General features: G+C 32.3%; 1 long non-coding RNA gene across 1 annotated transcript; it reads left to right on the top strand.

Annotated features, from left to right (window-relative positions):
• The first annotated feature begins 2,640 nt into the window (after positions 1-2,640).
• On the top strand, positions 2,641-3,366 carry LOC148846147 (uncharacterized). The gene is made up of 3 exons (XR_016102091.1): positions 2,641-2,770; positions 2,887-3,073; positions 3,182-3,366. It is a non-coding gene; the product is annotated as an uncharacterized LOC148846147 (long non-coding RNA).
• The last annotated feature ends 16,380 nt before the right edge of the window (positions 3,367-19,746 follow it).

Consider the following 19,746-nt stretch of genomic DNA (forward strand, 5'->3'; position numbering starts at 1 on the left):
GTAATTTCGAATCCTGTGTCATAGAAACCAATTTGTTGGTAACTTCTGCTTCCTGGTGTATTGACTCTGGGGCATCAACTCATGCGTGTAATTCACTACAGGGGTTTAGGATAAGCAGAAGACTGAGTGACGAAGAAGTAACTCTTTACTTGGGGACTTCTGCTAGTGATGCAGCTGTGACTATAGGAACTGTAGAGTTAATTTTCAGAGAAGGAACTATTGCACTGAATGATTGTCTTTATGTATAGAATTTGAAAAGAAAATTTGATTTTTGTTTCAAAATTGTGTGCGGATGGATATTCTATTTCTTTAGTAATGCGATTACTATCAAAAGAAATAACAAATTCATTGCATATGGAGGACTTGAGAATGGTCTCTATGTTCTCCATCATTCTCTGGAAACTAACATAACTAAAACTACATCGGTCGATATCTCCTAGAAAAGAACCCGTGATACAGTTAATCCCACGTGCCTGTGGCATTACTGACTTGGCCATATTAATATAGATCGTATCACAAGGTTGGTAAATGATGGTCCTTTGGATTTTCTAAATGTAGAAGATTTTCCCACTTGTGAACCTTGCCTTCAGGGTAAAATGACGAAACGACCATTTAATGGAATTGATATAAAAATTCTAAATTATTTATATGATAGAATGATGAACACCATTATGTATGTATTTATCAGCTTTGACATTTTAAAATTATGGTATCATAAATATTATAAGAAAATGTAGGAAAATATGTAGAGAACTAACATAATAAACGGTTTTGGGTTGTGGGAATCAGAACCGAACCAATTACCAATTCTGGTATAAACATGGAACCAGAACCTTTGTAATTGGCTTGGTCTACTCGGGCCCGTCAAGCAGACCAAATCGTTGACAGCACTTTAAAGAAAACAATGGATGGGAGGGCTAAGGCTGCAGCAAGTTTGGTATCTCTTTCTCTTCTCTTTTGGGATCCGCTGCTCTAGGTAATGACCCTTCCAACCCATACTCAATGTTCAATCTTTTGCTATGGTTGCATATGATTTTGTCGTGCAGTGTTGATTTTGGACATGCATAAATGAATATATATCTCTAAACCAATTTCAACATTGTCATTGCAGGCGCATTCTTAGCAGCTCACACCGCCTACTATGGTTTTAGCAAAGACTGCAATCGTGTAAGCCGCCGTTGCTTGTATATGCTAACAGTTTTTACAAGGCTGCCATTTCTTTATTGTCATTGTTGCCCTTCTATTTTTTTTACTCTACTAAACTCATCTGTACATCTTCAGGTATTGGCACTTCTACTATTTTGCATTGAGCGGAGATGATTTATGAGTTTGAACCGGAGTTGATACGAGCCATTGCCTCACATACGTTGGAGCCCAGAATGAACCACTATAACCTCTTTCCTTTGTTAATACATCTTGGACTTTTCCTTCTCCACCCATTTCTGATTGGATATTATTGACAGGTGATTGTTGTGGGCACGCAAACGGGACTCGGATGTGATAACAGACTCGGAAGTGGCACTGGTATGTCCATGCTGTAGTATGCCTGCAATCAAAACTTTTATCATTTTTGTAGACAATATTTTTGGGTTGCAGTGGTGGCCATAACTTCCTCAGTTCTGATGTGTTTAGGCACCAAGAATGTTGGAATTGCGTGAGTATTGCACAACCTCTTACGGCATTACTATAAAAAAGCCAATGCGCTCTTCATTGTAAGCATCTCATTTCCCCGGTACATTTGGTGTTGTCTTGTGGTCGTGTTGGTTTCTAATTCTCTTGGGTTGTATGTGCAGTTTAGGATTGCATGAGGTCTTGCTACTTTAGGGAAGTACTTGTCTACTCATGTGACTTACCATTCATTCCGGCTTCGATAACGATGCGAGTATAAGACACGCCAATGTTTAATGAACTTTCATATTCTTTTTGTTCCATTGGATCAGTGACAGGCAGTTTCTCATCTCATCACGCTTTATGTGGTGGCTGAATGGAAGTAGGCTCCCATTGGAGACAGGGCTGTCAACAGGAAGGAGTTCGGGTATGACCTAGGTAAAAGCACTCCGGAATCAATCCTCAACTGGGACAAATTTGTAGACCCAAAACCATCACTCTTAATGTAAAAGATAGCTTATACAATCACATAGGATAAAAACCAAACCAATCAAACTAAAAACCGGTTTTGCTATTTAAATGTTAACCTAAAATTTAAAATTTGATAATATAGAGTTAATAAAATTGATAGAAAAATTCTAAATTATTTATATCATAGAATGATGAACACCATTATGTTTGCATTTATCAGCTTTGACACTTAAAAGTTATGGTATGATAAATATTATAAGAAAATGTAGGAAAAGCAGTAGAGAACTAACATAATAAACAATTTTGGGTACGAACCGAACCAATTAACAATTTTGGTTTAAACATGGAACCAGAACCTTTGTAATTGGCTTGGTCTACTTAGCCCCGTCAAGCAGACCCAAATCGTTAACAGCCCTTTGAAGAATACAATGGATGGGTGGGCTAAGGCTGCAGCAAGGTAGGTATCTCTTTCTCTTCTCCTTTGGGATCTGCTACTCTAGGTATTGACCCTTCCAACCCATACTCAATGTTCAATCTTTTGCTATGGTTGCATATGATTTTGTCGTGCGGTGTTGATTTTGGACATGCACAGATGAATAAATATCTCTAAACCAATTTCAACATTGTCATTGTAGGTGCATTCTTAGCAGCTCACATTGCCTACTATTGTTTTAGCAACGACTACAATTGTGTAAGTCGTCACTGCTTGTATATGCTAACACTTTTTACAAGGCTGCCATTTTTTTTATTGTCATTGCTGCCCTTGTAATTTTTCTTACTCTACTAAACTCATCCGTACATCTTCAGGTGTTGGTACTTTTACTATTTTGCATTGAGCGGAGATGACTTAGGAGTTTGAACCGGAGTTGATGCGGGCCATTGCCTCACATACGCTGGAGCCTAGAATGAGCCACTATAAGCTCTTTCCTTTGTACTCACTTCTTGGACACACAATCGAAACTCAGATGTGATAACGGACTTGGAAGTGGCACAGGTATGTCCATGCTGTAGTATGCCTGCAATCAAAACTTTTATCATTTTTGGAGATAATATTTTTAGGTTGCGGCGGTGGCCATAACTTCCTCGGTTCTGATGTGTTTAGGCACCAAGAACACTGGAATTGCGGGAGTGCTATGCAACCTCTTACGGCATTAATATAAAAAAGCCAATGCGCTCTTCGTTGCAAGCATCTCAGTTCCCCGTTACATTTGGTGTTGTCTTGTGGTTGTGTGGGTTTCTAATTCACTTGGGTTGTATATGCAGTTTAGGATTATTTGAGGTCTTGCTACTTTGGGGAAGGACTTGTCTGCTCAGATTGTGATAAGGAAAGTTTTATTCTTTGTTTCTCTACTTCCTACAAATCTCTCTTCCATATTTGTTGCTAACTTGTAATTATTTACAATGATGCCATTAATGAAGAGCTAACTATTCTCTCTTATTTTCTTGCCTAATTATTTATATACTTACCTTAAAAAGTTAAAAGATTTTGTTGATTGAATTTACTAGATTATTTAATTATTTCCCTCGCTTTATTACAGCTCCATGTCCAACATTTAAAGGTTGTCAATGGGTGGGGTTTGTTCTACGTAGCTTGGATATTATATTTATTTTATTAAATTAATTTATTCATTTATATATTTTACAAAATTATGTAAATTATTATCCATAGATTTCTATTTACTTAATTTACTAATTTATTCCATTAATTAATAATTTATGAACCGGTTAGGGTCTGAGTTGGGATTAAACCTATTCACAAGTATTGGCATGTTCGGGAAGGGCTTTGTCTTTATATCAATAGAATATATTGAAGCCTAACTTCAAGCCCAACCCAACCATCAGGTCTATCTCTTGAGTCGAGCCCAGCGAGGAAATTGTTATTCTTTAGTACTCTCTCATTTCCTCACCAGTTAATTTATATATTTAATTTAGTAATTTAAAAATTGTATTTATTTAATTTGCTAAATGATTTAATTTTTTCAACAAATTATTTCACTATATCTCTCCCTCTCCGAGTCTAATATTTTGGGTTATCAATGGGTCGGGCTTGGTTTTAGATAGATTCGATATTTATTTATTATTTTACTAAATGAATTGAGTCATTATATATAGATTTTATTATTTAGTTTAATAATATAATTAAACTAATTAATGAAAATTTATTTATTTATTTAATTTACTAAATCAAATTATTCATTTGTATATTTTAATACATTTGATGCACTATTATGTATAAACTTTTATTTATTTATTTTAATAAATAAATTACTCTCCATAAATTATTATTTATTTAATTCAAGATATGACCAATATTTACGGTTGTCAATGGTTCGGCTTTGGTTATGGATTGCTTGGACTAGTCTTGCACCAATAATAAGTTAATATTTATTTATTTATTTTATTAAAGTCAATTATTGATTTATCTATTTACAAAATTAAGTAAATTATTATCCATAGGTTTCTATTTACTTAATTTACTGAATTCTTTAATTAATTAATTAATCAATTATTATCCTAACAAATTATTTTTCTCTCTCCCCAGAACTTATATGTTTGGTCAAGTGTGGGATAGGCTATACCTATTCAGTCCCAATAATAAATGAAACTTTATTTATTTATTTTACTAATTTCTCTCTTTTTTATTAAATTAAATTATTCATTTACTTATTTGACAAAATTAATTAAATTATTATCCATGAGGAAATTCTTTTTTCTCTCTTATTTTCTCTCCTAATTATTTATATATTTATGTTATTAAGTTAGAAATATTTATTGAATTTACTAAATTATTACTTTTATTAACAATTTCTCTCTCTCCCTATCCCTCCTCGAGTTAGATATTTAGGGTTGTTAATGGGTTGGGTTTAGATCTAGATAGCTTGGATATTTATTTATTTTACCAAAATTTAGTAAATTATTATTTATTTACTTAACTAAATTATTCAACTAATTAATGATTTAAATTATGAGAAAATTATTTCTCTTTCTCTTTCCCTTTATAAAATGGAATTAGTTTTGGTGTCAGATAGGCTGTACATGTCTTGTCCCAATAATAACTGAAATTTTATTTCATTATTTTATTTGTTGCTGGGACTAGTCTTGCACCGATATTTATTTATTTTATTAAAGTTAATTATTGATTTATCTATTTACAAAATTAAGTAAATTATTATCCATAGAAATTCACTTAATTTATTGAATTCTTTAATTAATAAATTAATCAATTTTTTCCCTCTCCCTGGAGCTTATATTTAGGGCAATCAATATGCTTGGTGAGGTGTAGGAGTCCCAGTAATAAATGGAGTTTTATTTATTTATTTTACTAAACCAAATTAATAATTTCTTTATTTTAATAAATATAATAATTTTCCATTTATTTATTTGATTCAACCAATTCCCAATAATAAATGAATCTCAACTTCTTTCATTAATATAAGTTACTGATTTATTTATTTTACAAAATTAAGTAAATTTTTATTTTAGTAATAAATTATTTTTCTCTCTCTTCCTTAGCCTAATTTTTAGGGCTATCAACGGCTTAGGTTTACTATGGGATAGTTTGTACATGTTTCGTTCCAATAATAAATGAAAAATTCATTTATATATTTTACTAAATTAAATTATTCATTTATTTATTTTAATAAATGAAATAAATTATTATCCATATATTTTTATTTATTTAATTCAACTTGCGCCCGCTATTTAGGGATGGTTTATCAAAGGGCCAGTTTTGGTTCTAGATAGCTTGGACGAGTCCTACCTCAATAATAAATGTATATTTATTTTTTATTAAATTAAATTATTGATTAATTTATTTTATAAATTTAAGTAAATTACTATCAATAGATTTCTATTTATTTAATTTACTAAATTATTCAAGTAATTAATAATTTATTTTACTAACATGTTATTTCTCTCTCTCTCTCTCTCTCTGAGCCAAATATTTAGGAAATAGGTTAGGTCTGGGTTGGGAGTAAACCTGTTCACAAACTGCCTTTATATCAATAGAACATTTTGAAGCCTAAGTTCGAGCCCAACTCGACCATCGAGCCTAGGATTTGGAATCTCCTACCAACAAGACACACTCCAACTCCCTACCAAAAGATCTAATATTGCACATCTCACCATGAAATGTCATATATGAAATTTTTGGTATTCGATTCTATTGCTGGGTGTTGGAATGTGTCATATTGGCAGGAGATCCAAACTCCAGGTCTAGATCTTGAGCTCGAGCCTAGCCCTCAACTAACCCGAAGACTACGAGGAAATTTTTATTCCTTATTGCTATCTCATTCTCTCACCTAAATATTTACATTTTTATTTTATCAAGTAAAAAATTATTTATTTAATTTACTAAATTATTTAATTTTATTAACAAATTATTTCCCTCTCTCACTCCCTCCTTAAGCCCAATATTTACAATTGCCAACAGGTTGGGTTTGGTTCTAGATAGCTTGGATATTTATTTTACAAAAATTAAGAAAATTGATTTTATTTATTTACTTTATTAAATTATTCAATTAATTAATAATTTATTTTACTAACAAATTCTCCATGAGCATAATACTTAGGGCTATTAATTTATAAAACAAATTTTATTTATTTGTTTTACTCAATTAAATTATTCATTTATTTATTTTAACAAATTAAATATATTATTATCCATAAAATTTTATTTATTTAATTCAACATGCGCCCAATATTTAGGGTTGTCAATGTGTCAGGTTTGGTTCTATATAGCTTGGACAAGTCTTGCCCCAACAATAAATGAATACTTATTTATTTCATTAAAATAAATTATTGATTTATTTATTTTACGAAATTAATAAATTACTATTGATAGATTTCTACTTATTTTATTTATTAAGTTATTCACATAAGTAATAATTTTACTAACAAATTATTTCTCTCACTCCCCGAGCCTAATAATTAGGGATGTTGGGATTAAATCTGTTCACGACCTGGATTGGATTTGGGCAAAGCTTTATATTTATTACAATAGAATATATTCAAGATCAAGTTTCAAGCCCAACCTGACCATCAAGCCTGCATCTTGAGCTTGAGCCCAACCTACATCCAAAGCCTAAAGAGCAACCATATTCTTTATTTCTCTCTCATTTCAAGTGCCAAACAGAACCTATAGGAACTTATTCAAGTTAATCCACTCTGGCAATGCAAACTTCCTTGTGAAAAACCAACTAACCTAAGCTTCTAAGGATCAAAAAAGAAGTTTTCGTATTTCATAGCCAAATATTTCAAAGCACTAACAATTTCATAATCAGAAAATTCTTCGAAACCCCTAACGAATAACACATTAACTATTAGTTCCAAACTACAAACAACGATCACTCTCAGCATCTTAAAACAATCCACCCAATAGAGTTTGTCAGAACAGAGCACTAACAAGAGCCAACACGGCCAACCCAAATTGGAACCAACACAACCATTTCACGTCGGCCAAAACTATCATTCCGTAACCGATAAAATAGAAGCATAGGAAGAAAAATCCTCTTTATTTAAAAAATCCAACCAAAGCTATCGATAGCATCCTAGAATGATGCCATCAAAGAAAACCGTAGATGAAATCAATCCAAACAAACCAAGACTATCCAAACCGTCTAATGGAGATCGAGGTGCTGACCAAATGACTCAAGCTAATATTCCCAAATATTCTCAAGATCCTTTGCAAGGAATTAGTGGTCCAATGAATAGGGCAAGGACAAAGAGGATGAAAGAGGCTTTACACGGCTTAATCATGGATGTGCATGACAAAGAGGCTGTTCTAGAAGATTCTAAAACTGTTCTAGAAGTTTCCAAAGCTTTACCAAGGATAATCCATGACACATGGACATGTTTAAGGAAAGGCCCAATCCGCATGCTAAGATGTATTGATGGGATTGTTTTGTCTTATTAGGCTTGTTTTTGTATTGTTTTGTTTGATGGGCTTGTTTTTGTCTTGTTTTATTTTACTTTGACTTTTCTATGCTTAGTTGTCATTAGTTGTAATCTTTTAGAAGGATTCCTATTTCAATGCAGATTTGTTTTCCTAAATTAAAGGGATCCTCGGTAGTTAGGAGTTTCCTTATAAGATAATGATGTTTACATGCCCATATAAAGGCTACAACTATGTAAAACGAGATCATCAATAATATAGAGGTATTTTCAGCAAACTTAGATTTGCCTTCTTGTGTTCTTGGTAGAATACAATATCTTGACTTATCAAGAGAGTGATCAACTTCTGTGGCATCTTCAAGATTGGATTCTTTAAGGACTTAGTTTCCTTAAATTCTAATCTGATCAACTACAACTTGTTTTCTAGCTTCTGCGTGTGCATAACAACTAGATTCAAGAGTTCCTAGAGCAGGTCGTCTAGTGGGTTCTTATCATCTTGTTTCAGCTGGGTCGACTTTAGCTTAGGTTAGAGTAGATAGATAAGGTCGATTTGGATAATCTTGGATTGTTTGGACTGATTTCAGCTATGTTTTTCTTTGATGGCTTCCATCTAGCAAAGTCTCGATAGATTTTATTCGATTTATTAAATAAAATGGATTATTTCATCCTGGGCTTCTGTTATATCAATTACGGATTGACCGATTGGATTGACATTGCATGGTTATGTTGTTTCCAATTTGGGTTGGTCATGTTGGGTTTGGTTAATGCTCTGTTATTAACAGATTCTATTGGGTGGATTGTTTTAAGATGGTAATTGTAATAACAATTCATAGTTTGGCACTAATAATGTGTTATTCGTTAGGATTTCCGAAAACATTTCTGAATATGAAATGTAATATGAATATTTGTGGTTTTGAAATTCGAAAACCCCTTCTTTAATCTGTACAAGTCTATATGAGTTCGTTTGGCACAAGGATGTTTGCGTAGCCAGAGGGGATTAGTTTGAATCTGTTACTATAGATTCTGTTTGGCACTTATAAGACTGAATGAGGGGATTTAGCTCATGAAGATTGATATAATGGGTTGGAATAAGTTAAAATAGAGACTTTAGGGGTGTAATACACTTGGTTCTTCTCAATTCATGTGATTATGACAAGTTATATCTCTGAGTTTTTATAGGTTGTTTATATGGGTTTGTTTGGATTCGTCGTTGTTTATTGCCTTTGTTTTGATTTGTGTAGGTCAAGTTTTACCGCTTTGATGCTTCTCTAAATATCTTGGTTTTGCTTAAATTAGAACACTGAGATTATCCGGCTTGTGGTATAAGTTGTAATGGGTTGGTTTAAGATTGAATAGTGTGATTAGAGTTGTACTAGGATCAGTTCTTGTAGGTTAAACTGATTAAGTGAATTTTCTTCTTTGGTTTATTTTAGATTGTTTAGATGGGACTATTTGGATTGATCTACGTTTATTGGTTTTATATTCCTATGAATTTGTCGGGTTTTATTTTATAAAAGAGTTGAGTTGATTTCCTACTTTATCTAGGTATGCCGACTTTGTTTATATTAGTAAGGGGAGTCTATTGTTCTAATAAGCTTTGTTAGTGGGTATAGATTTGATTGATGGTTGATTGGTTTTCCACGGCTTGGTGAGTTTTGGATAATGTGTAGTTGCTTCAACCTAGGTTTGGCTAAACTCCGTTTCACGGGATTTGAATGAATGTGTTCGATTCTCCTTAGTTATATATCCGATCTCTACCATATGGTTTTTTCTTAGTTGAGATGGATTCATTTCCATCAGGATTGGTTGGTTAGAAAGTGAATAATCTAAAATTGTCTGCATCTTCTTTCGGCAGGGTCGACATTAGCTTAGGTTTGACTAAATAGATTAGGTCGGTCTGGATAATCTTGGATAGTTTGGACTGATTTCAGCTACATTTTTCTATGATGGCTTCCTTCTGGCAAGGTCTCAATAGATTTTATTGGATTTGTTAATTATTTCATCCTTGGCTTCTGTTATATCGGTTACGGATTGACAGATTCGACCGACATTGCATTGTTATGTTGTTTCCAATTTGGGTTTGGCTAATGCTTTGTAGTAACAGATTCTATTGGGTGGATTGTTTTAAGATGTTGAGTGTAATAACAATTCATAGCTAGAGGGGATTAGTTTGTGGCTTTTCTGATTATGAAGTGTGATGAATATTTGTGGCTTTGAAATTCGAAGACCTCTTCTTTAATCTTGACAAATCTAGACGAGTTCGTTTGGCAAAGGATGTTTACATAGCCAGAGGGGATTATTTTGAATCTATTATTATATATTTAATTAGTTATTTATAAGTTTGAGTGAGGGCATTTAGCTTATGGATATTGATATAATGGGTTCGAATAAGTTAAAATAGAGACTTTAGGGGTGTATTACACTTGGTTCTTGTCAGTTGATGTTATTATGTCAAGTTATCTCTCCGAGTTTTTATAAGTTGTTTATATGGGTTTGTTTGGATTCATCATTGTTTATTGGCTTTGTTTTGATTTGTGTAGGTCAAGTTTAACGCTTTGATGGAATTGAGTTGATTTCCCAATTCTCTAAATATCTTGGTTTTGCTTAAATTAGAACAATGAGATTATCTGGCTTGTGGTATAAGTTATAATGGAATGGTTTAAGATTGAATAGTGTGATTGGAGTTGTAATAGGATCAGTTCTTGTTGGTTAAACTGATTAAGTCAGCTTTCAGTTTTGATTTGTTTTAGATTGTTTAGACATGTCTATTTGGATTGATCTACGTTTATTGGTTTTATATTCCTGTGATTAGACCGGGTTTTATTTTATAAAAGAGTTGAGTTGATTTCCTAATTTATCTAGGTATGCCGAGTTTGGACTGATTTCAGCTACGTTTTTCTTTGATGGCTTCTTTTTGGCAAGGTCTTGATAGATTTTAATGGATTTATTAAATAAAGTGGATTATGTTGTTCCCAATTTGGGTTGGCCATGTTGGGTTTGGTTAATGCTCTGTAGTAACGGATTCTATTGGGTGGATTGTTTTAAGACGGTGAGTGTGATAACAATTCATAGTTTGGCACTAATAATGTGTTATTCGTTAGGATTTTCGAAGACTTTTCTGATTATGAAATGTGCTATGAATATTTGTGGTTTTGAAATTCGAAGACCTCTTCTTTAATCTTGACAAATCTAGATGAGGTCGTTTGGCACAAGGATGTTTACATAGCCAGAGGGGATTAGTTTTAATCTGTTACTATAGATTCAGTTTGTTACTTATAAGTCTGAGTGAGGGCATTTACCTTATGGAGATTGATATAATGGGTTCGAATAATTTAAAATAGAGACATTAGGGGTGTAAGACACTTGGTTCTTGTCAGTTGATGTGATTATGTCAAGTTATCTCCCCGAGTTTTTATAGGTTGTTTATATGGGTTTGTTTGGATTTGTCGTTGTTTATTGCCTTTGTTTTGATTTGTGTAGGTCAAGTTTAATGCTTTGATTGAGTTGAGTTGATTTCCCAGCTTCTCTAATTAACATGGTTTTGCTTAAATTAGAACAGTGAGATTATCCGGCTTGTGGTATAAGATATAATGGGTTGGTTTAAGATTGAATAGTGTGATTGGAGTTGTACTAGGATCCGATCTTGTAGGTCAAACTGGTTAAGTCAATTTTCAATTTGATTTATTTTAGATTGTTTAGACGTGTCTGTTTGGATTAATCTACGTTTATTGGTTTTATATTCCTATGAGTAGGTCGGGTTTTATTTTATAAAAGATTTTAGTTGATTTCCTACTTTATCTAGGCATGCCGAGTTTGTTTATATTAGTAAGGGGAGTTAATTGTTCTAATAAGCTTTGTTAGTGGGTACATATTTGACTGGTGGTTGATTGGTTTGCCACGGCATGGTGAGGTTTGGATAATTTGTAGTTGCTTCAACCTAGGTTTGGATAGACTTAGTTTCACGAGATTTAAATGAATGTGTTTGATTCTCCTTAGCTATATCCAATCTCTACCAGATGGTTTTTTCTATGTTGAGTTGGATTCATTTCCATCAGGATTTGTTGCTTAAGAAGTGAATAATCTAAAATTGTCCGCATCTTGATTCGGCTGGGTCGACTTTAGCTTAGGTTAGACTAGATAGATTAGGTCGATTTGGATAATCTTGGATTGTCTGGTCTGATTTCAGCTACGTTTTTCTTTGATGGCTTCCTTCTGGCAATGTCTCAATATATTTTATTTGATTTATTAAATAAAGCAGATTATCTCATCCTAGTGTTCTGTTATATCGGTTACGGATTGACAGATTCGACCAACGTTGCATGGTTATGTTGTTTCCAAATTGGGTTGGCCATGTTGGGTTTGGTTAATGCCTTGTTAGTAACAGATTCTATTGGGTGGATTGTTTTAAGACGGTGATTGTAATAACAATTCATAGTTTGGCACTAATAATGTATTATTCGTTAGGATTTTCAAAAACATTTCAGATTATGAACTGTAATATGAATATTCGTGGTTTTGAAATTCGAAAACGTATTCTGTAATCTTTACAAGTCTAGATGAGTTTGTTTGGCACAATGATGTTTAAGTAGTCAGAGGGGATTAGTTTGAATCTGTTACTATAGATTCTGTTTGGCACATATAAGTAGGAGTGAGGGGATTTAGCTTATGAAGATTGATATAATGGGTTAGAATAAGTTAAAAGAGAGACATTAGGAGTGTAATACACTTGGTTCTTCTCAGTTGATGTGATTATGTCTAATTATCTCTCCGAGTTTTTATAGGTTGTTTATATGGTTTTGTTTGGATTCATCATTTTTTATTGTATTTGTTTTGATTTGTGTAGGTCAAGTTTAACGCTATGATAGAGTTGATTTGATTTCCCAGCTTCACTAAATATCTTGGTTTTGCTTAAATTAGAATAGTGAGATTACCGGCTTGTGGTATAAGTTGTAATGGGTTGGCTTAAGATTGAATAGTGTGATTAGAGTTGTACTAGGATCATTTCTTGTAGAATAAACTGATTAAGTCAATTTTATTCTTTGATTTATCTTAGATTTTTTAGATGGGACTGTTTGGATTGATCTACGTTTATTGGTTTTATATTCCTATGAGTTGGTCGGATTTTATTTTATAAAAGAGTTGAGTTGATTTCCTATTTTATCTAAGCATGTCGAGTTTGTTTATATTAGTAAGGGGAGTCTATTGTTCAAATAAGCTTTGTTAGTGGGTATAGATTTGATTGATGGTTGATTAGTTTTCCACGGCTTGGTGAGTTATGATTATGAAATGTGCTATGAATATTTGTGGCTTTGAAATTTGAAAACCTATTCTTTAATCTTGAAAATTTTAGATGAGTTCATTTTTGAAAATTTAAACTTCAAAAATTGATTGTTTCTACTTTCAACTTTGTTGTCTTTAATTTGGCTTTTTCTTGATAGGTTACATTTGTTTGGATTATCTTGTGTTCTTTTAAAATTATTTAAGCTACGCTTTGCGTAGTTGATCTTTTTTATTTAATGCCTCGATAATTTACAATGGATTTGTTAAATAATGTGGATAACTTCTTACCAGGATTTTGTTGTAAGTGTGAGTGGTTGGATTTATCTTATCTAGATATGATGGGTTTGTTTATGGTAGATTAGTGACATTAGAGTTGAAATCAGCATGATTCTTATCGGTTGATTTTACTATGTTAGGTTTTTCTTTGAGTTGTTTTAGGTTGTTTAAACGGTGCGATTATTTGTATTGATCCTTGTTTCTTGGCTTTGTTTTGATTTGAGTAGAACTAATTTCATTTTTTAAAAGAGTTGAGTTGATTTCCTAAATATTTAAATTTGATGGGTTTCTTTAATTTAGAATATCATGATTACAGTTGTATTAAGCATGGTTCGCGTACGTTTAATTGTTTATGTCAAATATTTCCTTTGAATTATTTTTGACCGTTGACAAGGTATTGTTTATATTGATCCAAGTTAATTGGTTTGTTTGAATAGGTTTGGGCTTTCTATTTAAACGAGATGATTGTTTTCCTACTTTATCTAAGTATGTTGGATTCGTTGAATTACTACATTGTGTTTGGAGTTCTAATAAGGATTTATAGTGGGTCTAGATTTGGTCATGCATTGGATGGTTGGTGAGGGTATGGTCAGATTTGGAAAATGTTTAATTGGTTCTACCTGATTTGGCTAGAATCATTTATGTGGGTTTTAATTCAATGGTTTTGCTTTGTTTTATGTTGTTTAAACGGTGGGATTGTTTGGATTGATGCTTGTTTCTTGGCTTTGTTTGGATTTGAAAAAAACTGGTTTCCTTTTTTAAAGCAGTTGAGTTAATTTCCTAATTTCTCTAAATATAATTGGTTTTTTTTTTAATTTAGAATATTGTGATTGGAGTTGTATTAAGCCCAGCTCCTGTACGATAACTTGTTTATGTCAAATCTTTCCTTCGAATTCTTTGACACCGTTGACAAGGTATTCTATTGATTGATCCAAGTTCATTGGTTTGTTTGAATATGTTTGTGTTTGCTATTTAAACGAGAGTATTGTTTTCCCGCTTTATCTATGTAAGTTGGATTCGTTGAATTTACTCCAAAGAGTTTAAAGTTTCTAGAAAGGATTGTTAGTGGGTATAGATTATGTCGATCATTGGATGGTTGGGGAGGGATTGGTCAATTTTGGAAAATGTTTAATTGGTTCTACCTGTTTTGGCTAGAATCAGATTTGTGGGTTTTGATTGAATGGTTTCATTAACCTTAGGTATAGTCGATGTTTACCAGATGAGTTTATCAATGTCGAGTTGGTTTTATTTGTATCTGGATCGGTTAGTTTGAAAGTGAGTCCTAAAAAATTGACTGTTTCTACTTTCAACTTTGTGGTCTTTAATTTGGCTTTTTCTTGATACATTACATTTGTTTGGATTATCTTGGGTTGTTTTAAGTTTATTTCAGCTACGCTTTGCTTAGTTGATCTTTTTTATTTATTGCCTCGATAATTTACAATGGATTTGTTAAATAATGTGGATATCTTCTTACCAGGCTTCTGTTGTAAGTGTGACTGGTTGGATTTATTTTATCTAGATATGATGGGTTTGTTTATTGTAGAATAGTGACTTTAGAGTTGAAATCAGCATGATTCTTATCGGTTGATTTTACTATGTTAGGTTTTTCTTTGAGTTGTTTTAGGTTGTTTAAACGGTGCGATTGTTTGTATTGATCATTGTCTCTTGGCTTTGTTTTGATTTGAGTAGGACTAATTTCATTTTTTAAAAGAGTTGAGTTGATTTCCTAAATATTTAAATTTGATGGGTTACTTTAATTTAGAATATCATGATTACAGTTGTATTAAGCCTGGTTCGTGTACGTTTAATTGTTTATGTCAAATATTTCCTTTGAATTATTTTTGACCGTTGACAAGGTATTGTTTGTATTGATCCAAGTTAATTGGTTTGTTTGAATTGGTCTGGGCTTTCTATTTAAACGAGATGATTGTTTTCCTACTTTATCTAAGTATGTTGGATTCGTTGAATTACAACATGGGGTTTGGAGTTCTAATAAGGATTTATAGTGGGTCTAGATTTGGTCAATCATTGGATGGTTGGTGAGGGTATGGTCAGATTTGGAAAATGTTTAATTGGTTCTACCTGATTTGGCTAGAATCATTTATGTGGGTTTTAATTCAATGGTTTTGCTTTGTTTTATGTTGTTTAAACGGTGGGATTGTTTGGGACAAGGTATTCTATTGATTGATCCAAGTTCATTGGTTTGTTTGAATATGTTTGTGTTTGCTATTTAAACGAGAGTATTGTTTTCCCGCTTTATCTATGTAAGTTGGATTCGTTGAATTTACTCCAAAGAGTTTAAAGTTTCTAGAAAGGATTGTTATTGGGTATAGATTATGTCGATCATTGGATGGTTGGGGAGGGATTGGTCAATTTTGGAAAGTGTTTAATTGGTTCTACCTATTTTGGCTAGAATCAGATTTGTGGGTTTTGATTGAATGGTTTCATTAACCTTAGGTATAGTCGATGTTTACCAGATGAGTTTATCTATGTCGAGTTGGCTTTAATTGTATCTGGATCGGTTAGTTTGAAAGTGAGTCCTAAAAAATTGACTGTTTCTACTTTCAACTGTGGTTTTTAATTTGGCTTTTTATTGATACGTTACATTTGTTTGGATTATCATGGGTTGTTTTAAGTTTATTTCAGCTACGCTTTGCTTAGTTGATCTTTTTTATTTATTGCCTCGATAATTTACAATGGATTTGTTAAATAATGTGGATATCTTCTTACCAGGCTTCTGTTGTAAGTGTGACTGGTTGGATTTATTTTATCTAGATATGATGGGTTTGTTTATTGTAGAATAGTGACTTTAGAGTTGAAATCAGCATGATTCTTATCGGTTGATTTTACTATGTTAGGTTTTTCTTTGAGTTGTTTTAGGTTGTTTAAACGGTGCGATTGTTTGTATTGATCATTCTCTCTTGGCTTTGTTTTGATTTGAGTAGGACTAATTTCATTTTTTAAAAGAGTTGAGTTGATTTCCTAAATATTTAAATTTGAAGGGTTTCTTTAATTGAGATTATCATGATTACAGTTGTATTAAGCCTCGTTTGTGTACGTTTATTTGTTTATGTCAAATATTTCCTTTGAATTATTTTTGACCGTTGACAATGTATTGTTTGTATTGATCCAAGTTAATTGGTTTTTTTGAATTGGTCTGGGCTTTCTATTTAAAAGAGATGATTGTTTTCCTACTTTATCTAAGTATGTTGGATTCGTTGAATTACTACATGGGGTTTGGAGTTCTAATAAGGATTTATAGTGGGTCAAGATTTGGTCAATCATTGGATGGTTGGTGAGGGTATGGTCAGATTTGGAAAATGTTTAATTGGTTCTACCTGATTTGGCTAGAATCATTTATGTGGGTTTTAATTCAATGGTTTTGCTTTGTTTTATGTTGTTTAAACGGTGGGATTGTTTAGATTGATGCTTGTTTCTTGGCTTTGTTTGGATTTGAAAAAAACTGGTTTCATTTTTTAAAGCAGTTGAGTTGATTTCCTAATTTCTCTAAATATAATTGGTTTTTTTAATTTAGAATATTGTGATTGGAGTTGTATTAAGCACAGCTCCTGTACGATAACCTGTTTATGTCAAATCTTTCCTTCGAATTCTTTGAGACCGTTGACAAGGTATTCTATTGATTGATCCAAGTTCATTGGTTTGTTTGAATATGTTTGTGTTTGCTATTTAAACAAGAGTATTGTTTTCCCGCTTTATCTATGTAAGTTGGATTCGTTGAATTTACTCCAAAGAGTTTAAAGTTTCTAGAAAGGATTGTTAGTGGGTATAGATTATGTCGATCATTGGATGGTTGGGGAGGGATTGGTCAATTTTGGAAAGTGTTTAATTGGTTCTACCTATTTTGGCTAGAATCAGATTTGTGGGTTTTGATTGAATGGTTTCATTAACCTTAGGTATAGTCGATGTTTACCAGATGAGTTTATCTATGTGGAGTTGGTTTTAGTTGTATCTGGATCGGTTAGTTTGAAAGTGAGTCCTAAAAAATTGACTGTTTCTACTTTCAACTTTGTTGTCTTTAATTTGGCTTTTTCTTGATACGTTACATTTGTTTGGATTATCTTGGGTTGTTTTAAGTTTATTTCAGCTACGCTTTGCTTAGTTGATCTTTTTTATTTATTGCCTCGATAATTTACAATGGATTTGTTAAATAATGTGGATATCTTCTTACCAGGCTTCTGTTGTAAGTGTGACTGGTTGGATTTATTTTATCTAGATATGATGGGTTTGTTTATGGTAGAATAGTGACTTTAGAGTTGAAATCAGCTTGATTCTTATCGGTTGATTTTACTAAGTTAGGTTTTTCTTTGAGTTGTTTTAGGTTGTTTAAACGGTGCGATTGTTTGTATTGATCATTGTCTCTTGGCTTTGTTTTGATTTGATTAGGACTAATTTCATTTTTTAAAAGAGTTGAGTTGATTTCCAAAATATTTAAATTTGATGGGTTTCTTTAATTTAGAATATCTTGATTACAGTTGTATTAAGCCTGGTTCGTGTACGTTTAATTGTTTATGTCAAATATTTCCTTTGAATTATTTTTGACCGTTGACAAGGTATTGTTTGTATTGATTCAAGTTAATTGGTTTGTTTGAATTGGTCTGGGCTTTCTATTTAAAAGAGATGATTGTTTTCCTACTTTATCTAAGTATGTTGGATTCGTTGAATTACAACATGGGGTTTGCAGTTCTAATAAGGATTTATAATGGGTCTAGATTTGGTCAATCATTGGATGGTTGGTGAGGGTATGGTCAGATTTGGAAAATGTTTAATTGGTTCTACCTGATTTGGCTAGAATCATTTATGTGGGTTTTAATTCAATGGTTTTGCTTTGTTTTATGTTGTTTAAACGGTGGGATTGTTTGGATTGATGCTTGTTTCTTGGCTTTGTTTGGATTTGAAAAAAACTGGTTTCATTTTTTAAAGCAGTTGAGTTGATTTCCTAATTTCTCTAAATATAATTGGTTTTTTTATTTTAGAATATTGTGATTGGAGTTGTATTAAGCCTAGCTCCTGTACGATAACTTGTTTATGTCAAATCTTTCCTTCGAATTCTTTGAGACCGTTGACAAGGTATTCTATTGATTGATCCAAGTTCATTGGTTTGTTTGAATATGTTTGTGTTTGCTATTTAAACGAGAGTATTGTTTTCCCGCTTTATCTATGTAAGTTGGATTCGTTGAATTTACTCCAAAGAGTTTAAAGTTTCTAGAAAGGATTGTTAGTGGGTATAGATTATGTCGATCATTGGATGGTTGGGGAGGGATTGGTCAATTTTGGAAAGTGTTTAATTGGTTCTACCTATTTTGGCTAGAATCAGATTTGTGGGTTTTGATTGAATGGTTTCATTAACCTTAGGTATAGTCGATGTTTACCAGATGAGTTTATCTATGTGGAGTTGGTTTTAGTTGTATCTGGATCGGTTAGTTTGAAAGTGAGTCCTAAAAAATTGACTGTTTCTACTTTCAACTTTGTGGTCTTTAATTTGGCTTTTTCTTGATACGTTACATTTGTTTGGATTATCTTGGGTTGTTTTAAGTTTATTTCAGCTACGCTTTGCTTAGTTGATCTTTTTTATTTATTGCCTCGATAATTTACAATGGATTTGTTAAATAATGTGGATATCTTCTTACCAGGCTTCTGTTGTAAGTGTGACTGGTTGGATTTATTTTATCTAGATATGATGGGTTTGTTTATTGTAGAATAGTGACTTTAGAGTTGAAATCAGCATGATTCTTATCGGTTGATTTTACTATGTTAGGTTTTTCTTTGAGTTGTTTTAGGTTGTTTAAACGGTGCGATTGTTTGTATTGATCATTCTCTCTTGGCTTTGTTTTGATTTGAGTAGGACTAATTTCATTTTTTAAAAGAGTTGAGTTGATTTCCTAAATATTTAAATTTGATGGGTTTCTTTAATTGAGATTATCATGATTACAGTTGTATTAAGCCTCGTTTGTGTACGTTTATTTGTTTATGTCAAATATTTCCTTTGAATTATTTTTGACCGTTGACAATGTATTGTTTGTATTGATCCAAGTTAATTGGTTTTTTTGAATTGGTCTGGGCTTTCTATTTAAAAGAGATGATTGTTTTCCTACTTTATCTAAGTATGTTGGATTCGTTGAATTACTACATGGGGTTTGGAGTTCTAATAAGGATTTATAGTGGGTCAAGATTTGGTCAATCATTGGATGGTTGGTGAGG

The sequence above is a fragment of the Nelumbo lutea genome, chromosome 7, assembly GCF_056320005.1.
Source record: "Nelumbo lutea isolate HS-2025 chromosome 7, American lotus-T2T, whole genome shotgun sequence".
In the NCBI taxonomy this organism is placed as follows: domain Eukaryota; kingdom Viridiplantae; phylum Streptophyta; class Magnoliopsida; order Proteales; family Nelumbonaceae; genus Nelumbo; species Nelumbo lutea.